This window comes from Electrophorus electricus, unplaced genomic scaffold (genome assembly GCF_041902795.1).
Source record: "Electrophorus electricus isolate QZ-2024a unplaced genomic scaffold, ASM4190279v1 Scaffold215, whole genome shotgun sequence".
Taxonomy (NCBI): domain Eukaryota; kingdom Metazoa; phylum Chordata; class Actinopteri; order Gymnotiformes; family Gymnotidae; genus Electrophorus; species Electrophorus electricus.
Genome location: NW_027658495.1, coordinates 27,411 through 35,000, shown reverse-complemented (window position 1 = coordinate 35,000; position 7,590 = coordinate 27,411).

The window sequence follows — 7,590 nt, the reverse complement described above, 5'->3', positions numbered from 1 at the left end:
GAAGTGTGCCCAGGCCCAGAGCTACTTTGCTGGGCATGAATGTGTTTGAACTCTTGGGCCTGGAAGTCTATTTCTAGGCTTATATAAAGGGTCAAACATCTTGAAGTGTGCCCAGGCCCAGAGCTACTTTGCTGTGCATGACTGTGGTTGACCTCTTGGCCCTGGAAGTCTGGTGGTAGTAGTAGTATGATTTAAAGGCACAAAGTGAATGAAGTGTGCCCAGGCCCAGAGCTACTTTGCTGGGCATGAATGTGTTTGAACTCTTGGGCCTGGAAGTCTGGTAGTAGTAGTATGATTTAAAGGCACAAAGTGATTGAAGTGTGCCCAGGCCCAGAGCTACTTTGCTGGGCATGACTGTGTTTGACCTCTTGGGCCTGGAAGTCTGGTGGTAGTAGTAGTATGATTTAAAGGCACAAAGTGATTGAAGTGTGCCCAGGCCCAGAGCTACTTTGCTGGGCATGAATGTGTTTGAACTCTTGGGCCTGGAAGTCTATTTCTAGGCTTATATAAAGGGTCAAACTTCTTGAAGTGTGCCCAGGCCCAGAGCTACTTTGCTGGGCATGACTGTGTTTGACCTCTTGGGCCTGGAAGTCTGGTAGTAGTAGTAGTAGTAGTAGTAGTAGTAGTAGTAGTAGTAGTAGTAGTAGTATGATTTAAAGGTACAAAGTGAATGAAGTGTGCCCAGGCCCACAGCTACTTTGCTGGGCATGACTGTGTTTGACCTCTTGGGCCTGAAAGTCTATTTCTAGGCTTATATAAAGGGTCAAACTTCTTGAAGTGTGCCCAGGCCCAGATCTACTTTGCTGGGCATGACTGTGTTTGACCTCTTGGGCCTGGAAGTCTGGTAGTAGTAGTAGTAGTAGTAGTAGTAGTAGTAGTATGATTTAAAGGTACAAAGTGAATGAAGTGTGCCCAGGCCCAGAGCTACTTTGCTGGGCATGACTGTGTTTGACCTCTTGGGCCTGGAAGTCTATTTCTAGGCTTATATAAAGGGTCAAACTTCTTGAAGTGTGCCCAGGCCCAGAGCTACTTTGCTGTGTATGACTGTGTGACCTCTTGGCCCTGGAATTCTGGTGGTAGTAGTAGTATGATTTAAAGGCACAAAGTGAATGAAGTGTGCCCAGGCCCAGAGCTACTTTGCTGGGCATGACTGTGTTTGACCTCTTGGGCCTGGAAGTCTGGTAGTAGTAGTAGTAGTAGTAGTAGTAGTAGTAGTAGTAGTAGTAGTATGATTTAAAGGTACAAAGTGAATGAAGTGTGCCCAGGCCCAGAGCTACTTTGCTGGGCATGACTGTGTTTGACCTCTTGGGCCTGGAAGTCTATTTCTAGGCTTATATAAAGGGTCAAACATCTTGAAGTGTGCCCAGGCCCAGAGCTACTTTGCTGGGCATGAATGTGTTTGAACTCTTGGGCCTGGAAGTCTGGTAGTAGTAGTATGATTTAAAGGCACAAAGTGATTGAAGTGTGCCCAGGCCCAGAGCTACTTTGCTGGGCATGACTGTGTTTGACCTCTTGGGCCTGGAAGTCTGGTGGTAGTAGTAGTATGATTTAAAGGCACAAAGTGATTGAAGTGAGCCCAGGCCCAGAGCTACTTTGCTGGGCATGAATGTGTTTGAACTCTTGGGCCTGGAAGTCTGGTAGTAGTAGTAGTAGTAGTAGTAGTAGTAGTAGTAGTAGTAGTATGATTTAAAGGTACAAAGTGAATGAAGTGTGCCCAGGCCCAGAGCTACTTTGCTGGGCATGACTGTGTTTGACGTCTTGGGCCTGGAAGTCTGGTAGTAGTAGTATGATTTAAAGGTACAAAGTGAATGAAGTGTGCCCAGGCCCAGAGCTACTTTGCTGGGCATGACTGTGTTTGACCTCTTGGCTCTGGAAGTCTATTTCTAGGCTTATATAAAGGGTCAAACTTCTTGAAGTGTGCCCAGGCCCAGAGCTACTTTGCTGGGCATGACTGTGTTTGACCTCTGGGGCCTGGAAGTCTGGTAGTAGTAGTATGATTTAAAGGCACAAAGTGATTGAAGTGTGCCCAGGCCCAGAGCTACTTTGCTGGGCATGAATGTGTTTGAACTCTTGGGCCTGGAAGTCTGGTAGTAGTAGTATGATTTAAAGGCACAAAGTGAATGAAGTGTGCCCAGGCCCAGAGCTACTTTGCTGGGCATGACTGTGTTTGACCTCTTGGCTCTGGAAGTCTATTTCTAGGCTTATATACAGGGTCAAACATCTTGAAGTGTGCCCAGGCCCAGAGCTACTTTGCTGGGCATGAATGTGTTTGAACTCTTGGGCCTGGAAGTCTGGTAGTAGTAGTATGATTTAAAGGCACAAAGTGATTGAAGTGTGCCCAGGCCCAGAGCTACTTTGCTGGGCATGACTGTGTTTGACCTCTTGGGCCTGGAAGTCTGGTAGTAGTAGTATGATTTAAAGGCACAAAGTGATTGAAGTGTGCCCAGGCCCAGAGCTACTTTGCTGGGCATGAATGTGTTTGACCTCTTGGGCCTGGAAGTCTGGTGGTAGTAGTAGTATGATTTAAAGGCACAAAGTGAATGAAGTGTGCCCAGGCCCAGAGCTACTTTGCTGTGCATGACTGTGTTTGACCTCTTGGCTCTGGAAGTCTATTTCTAGGCTTATATAAAGGGTCAAACTTCTTGAAGTGTGCCCAGGCCCAGAGCTACTTTGCTGGGCATGACTGTGTTTGACCTCTGGGGCCTGGAAGTCTGGTAGTAGTAGTATGATTTAAAGGCACAAAGTGATTGAAGTGTGCCCAGGCCCAGAGCTACTTTGCTGGGCATGAATGTGTTTGAACTCTTGGGCCTGGAAGTCTGGTAGTAGTAGTATGATTTAAAGGCACAAAGTGAATGAAGTGTGCCCAGGCCCAGAGCTACTTTGCTGGGCATGACTGTGTTTGACCTCTTGGCTCTGGAAGTCTATTTCTAGGCTTATATACAGGGTCAAACATCTTGAAGTGTGCCCAGGCCCAGAGCTACTTTGCTGGGCATGAATGTGTTTGAACTCTTGGGCCTGGAAGTCTGGTAGTAGTAGTATGATTTAAAGGCACAAAGTGATTGAAGTGTGCCCAGGCCCAGAGCTACTTTGCTGGGCATGACTGTGTTTGACCTCTTGGGCCTGGAAGTCTGGTGGTAGTAGTAGTATGATTTAAAGGCACAAAGTGATTGAAGTGTGCCCAGGCCCAGAGCTACTTTGCTGGGCATGAATGTGTTTGAACTCTTGGGCCTGGAAGTCTATTTCTAGGCTTATATAAAGGGTCAAACATCTTGAAGTGTGCCCAGGCCCAGAGCTACTTTGCTGTGCATGACTGTGGTTGACCTCTTGGCCCTGGAAGTCTGGTGGTAGTAGTAGTATGATTTAAAGGCACAAAGTGAATGAAGTGTGCCCAGGCCCAGAGCTACTTTGCTGGGCATGAATGTGTTTGAACTCTTGGGCCTGGAAGTCTGGTAGTAGTAGTATGATTTAAAGGCACAAAGTGATTGAAGTGTGCCCAGGCCCAGAGCTACTTTGCTGGGCATGACTGTGTTTGACCTCTTGGGCCTGGAAGTCTGGTGGTAGTAGTAGTATGATTTAAAGGCACAAAGTGATTGAAGTGTGCCCAGGCCCAGAGCTACTTTGCTGGGCATGAATGTGTTTGAACTCTTGGGCCTGGAAGTCTGGTGGTAGTAGTAGTATGATTTAAAGGCACAAAGTGATTGAAGTGTGCCCAGGCCCAGAGCTACTTTGCTGGGCATGAATGTGTTTGAACTCTTGGGCCTGGAAGTCTATTTCTAGGCTTATATAAAGGGTCAAACATCTTGAAGTGTGCCCAGGCCCAGAGCTACTTTGCTGTGCATGACTGTGGTTGACCTCTTGGCCCTGGAAGTCTGGTGGTAGTAGTAGTATGATTTAAAGGCACAAAGTGAATGAAGTGTGCCCAGGCCCAGAGCTACTTTGCTGGGCATGAATGTGTTTGAACTCTTGGGCCTGGAAGTCTGGTAGTAGTAGTAGTAGTAGTAGTAGTAGTAGTAGTAGTAGTATGATTTAAAGGCACAAAGTGCTTGAAGTGTGCCCAGGCCCAGAGCTACTTTGCTGTGCATGACTGTGTTTGACCTCTTGGCTCTGGAAGTCTATTTCTAGGCTTATATAAAGGGTCAAACTTCTTGAAGTGTGCCCAGGCCCAGAGCTACTTTGCTGTGTATGACTGTGTGACCTCTTGGCCCTGGAATTCTGGTGGTAGTAGTAGTATGATTTAAAGGCACAAAGTGAATGAAGTGTGCCCAGGCCCAGAGCTACTTTGCTGGGCATGACTGTGTTTGACCTCTTGGGCCTGGAAGTCTGGTAGTAGTAGTATGATTTAAAGGCACAAAGTGATTGAAGTGTGCCCAGGCCCAGAGCTACTTTGCTGGGCATGAATGTGTTTGAACTCTTGGGCCTGGAAGTCTATTTCTAGGCTTATATAAAGGGACAAACTTCTTGAAGTGTGCCCAGGCCCAGAGCTACTTTGCTGTGTATGACTGTGTGACCTCTTGGCCCTGGAATTCTGGTGGTAGTAGTAGTAGTAGTAGTATGATTTAAAGGTACAAAGTGAATGAAGTGTGCCCAGGCCCAGAGCCAGGCCTGGGCAGCAGGGGGCGCTCCTGGCCATGCCCAGCGAGTTTCGTGCGAATCGGACCTGGTCCGGAAGAGATACGAAGGGAAAACTCATTACTCGTCGGGGTGGCACATCCAGGCTCTCGACCCTCCCAAAGCGTCCGACCAGGGTGCACCCTGCCGGGCATGGTTAGCCGCCAGCCCCCTTCCTGGAGGTCTGGTTGGCACGGGGTTTTGATTTATCGGTTTCATATCTCTGGGCTCCTTGGGAGCAGAAAGTCGGTTGAGGGCCCTTTGGAAAGAGCCGGGGCTGCCGTTTAACGCTGTCCAAGCGGCAGGCGAAGCGCACCCACCGTTTTTACGCTATGATTTTTTAAAACCGCCGGGGCGGCAAACACAGGGCCGGTCGGGTTTGAAGACGAATATCTCTTCGGCCCTTGGGAGGAGAGAAGCAGCGCGGGTCACCTTTGAACGCGCTCGCTGCCAGGAACGTCTGGCGTAAAAGTTTCGTGGGAATCGGACGTTCCTAGGCTGAGAAGCGAGCGCCCGCCCTCGGGCGGTCGGGGGCCCCTTTCTCATTCCCCGTCTGGGCTAAAAATACGAGGTCGGACCCGATGGACTCGGGAGACTGGAGAGTACCAGGGAGACCCTGGAAGCAGGCGACCCGACCCACGCTTCGCTGTCTCCTCGGCCCTCGGGAGTAGAAGCGCGGGGACGGTGGCGTGGGCAGCAGGGGGCGCTCCTGGCCATGCCCAGCGAGTTTCGTGCGAATCGGACCTGGTCCGGAAGAGATACGAAGGGAAAACTCATTACTCGTCGGGGTGGCACATCCAGGCTCTCGACCCTCCCAAAGCGTCCGACCAGGGTGCACCCTGCCGGGCATGGTTAGCCGCCAGCCCCCTTCCTGGAGGTCTGGTTGGCACGGGGTTTTGATTTATCGGTTTCATATCTCTGGGCTCCTTGGGAGCAGAAAGTCGGTTGAGGGCCCTTTGGAAAGAGCCGGGGCTGCCGTTTAACGCTGTCCAAGCGGCAGGCGAAGCGCACCCACCGTTTTTACGCTATGATTTTTTAAAACCGCCGGGGCGGCAAACACAGGGCCGGTCGGGTTTGAAGACGAATATCTCTTCGGCCCTTGGGAGGAGAGAAGCAGCGCGGGTCACCTTTGAACGCGCTCGCTGCCAGGAACGTCTGGCGTAAAAGTTTCGTGGGAATCGGACGTTCCTAGGCTGAGAAGCGAGCGCCCGCCCTCGGGCGGTCGGGGGCCCCTTTCTCATTCCCCGTCTGGGCTAAAAATACGAGGTCGGACCCGATGGACTCGGGAGACTGGAGAGTACCAGGGAGACCCTGGAAGCAGGCGACCCGACCCACGCTTCGCTGTCTCCTCGGCCCTCGGGAGTAGAAGCGCGGGGACGGTGGCGTGGGCAGCAGGGGGCGCTCCTGGCCATGCCCAGCGAGTTTCGTGCGAATCGGACCTGGTCCGGAAGAGATACGAAGGGAAAACTCATTACTCGTCGGGGTGGCACATCCAGGCTCTCGACCCTCCCGAAGTGTCCGACCAGGGTGCACCCTGCCGGGCTAAGAGAACAGCCAGGTGAACCCTGGAGGTTCCGAACTCCAGACCCCTGGACCCGACGGCTCAGTCCGCCTCAGGTGCACTACAGAGGTCCTCGGGCTGTCCCTGAGTGCATTAAAACGGAAATCAGAATTACTCCCCCGGGTGGCACTTCCAGGCTCTCGACCCTCCCAAAGTGTCCGACCAGGGTGCACCCTGCTGGGCATGGTTAGCCGCCAGCCCCCTTCCTGGAGGTCTGGTTGGCACGGGGTTTTGCAAATAGGTCCCGTCGGGTATATGGGAGAGCAAAGAGAATCAATGGGGTCCAAGCACTAAATTCATCCAGTGGCGTTCTCTGGAAGCCCAAGGGGAGTCCGAGGGGTGTTCGGCCGGCAAGGGGAGCTCTCCCTCGGACACATGATCAAACGCCTGTCCCCTACCGGAAAGTGGTGTGCTCTGGATGCCCCCCCCCCCCCATCCCCCGAGGGGGGTGCTTATCCCGCGAGGGGAGCCCTCCTCGGGTTAAGTGAACCATCATGCCGATTCCCCTATGGAAGTGGGCACATCCAGGCACACAGTCTGCTTTGCTCTCCCCGACCCGAGTGCGTCTGTTGGGCTGAGTGTACGCCCAGGCAACTGGATCCAATGGCTCAGTCCGCCGCAGCGTGCTTCGACGATGGGTCGTACAGCCATGCCACCAGGGTGGGCGTGTTTGTAAATGTACCAGTGGATTCTCGTCGGCCTGCCACATCCATGGTATCGACCCACCAGGCCTGTCCGACCAGGGGTTGACCCTGGACGGGCACGGTCTGTGGTTTGGCCCTTGTCCTAGATGAAATCGGGCACGGGGTTTTCTGGCCAGGTACCATCGGGTTACTGGGAGAGCGGCTTCGGTCTCCAGGTGAGACCAATGGTGAAGCAGCACGAGGCAATGGAGAGCATGCAAAGCGATGGGGAAGCCATGCACGGCAATGGCCACGAAAAAAAAAAAAAAATCACCACGGAAGGAACGTGAAGAACAAGGAGGAGTGTAGTGACACTGCCCAAAGCTGCCCGGTGTTGCAGGGGTCTATTGGTGTGTTGCTTCCTTGTTTGGTAGAGTGGAGTACCAGACCCGCCAGGGGTAGGCAAACCATTCCCCCTACGGTAAGTGAGGAGCCAGCCATTTGACGAGCGGGTGTCCACGTGTACGGGTGCGAGCGCTATCCCCCCACACGGGGTTAGGCCACGGCCTTAGGTGGACGTCTGCCGACCAGCCCCGGCTGATCCAGAACTTCTGATGTGGAGAGCGGTTTTGACAGATCCTCCCTGGTTCTAGCGGGTCAAGCCTCTGATGGGGGGTGGGGGTTATTTGTAACCCATCCCAGAACTCTCTGGGGGAGACTCAGACGGCCAGTCTGTCTACTCAGTTGTCCTATACTGGTGTCTGTGGTTTGGGAGGAAGGGAGTGCCCTGCTTTGTTG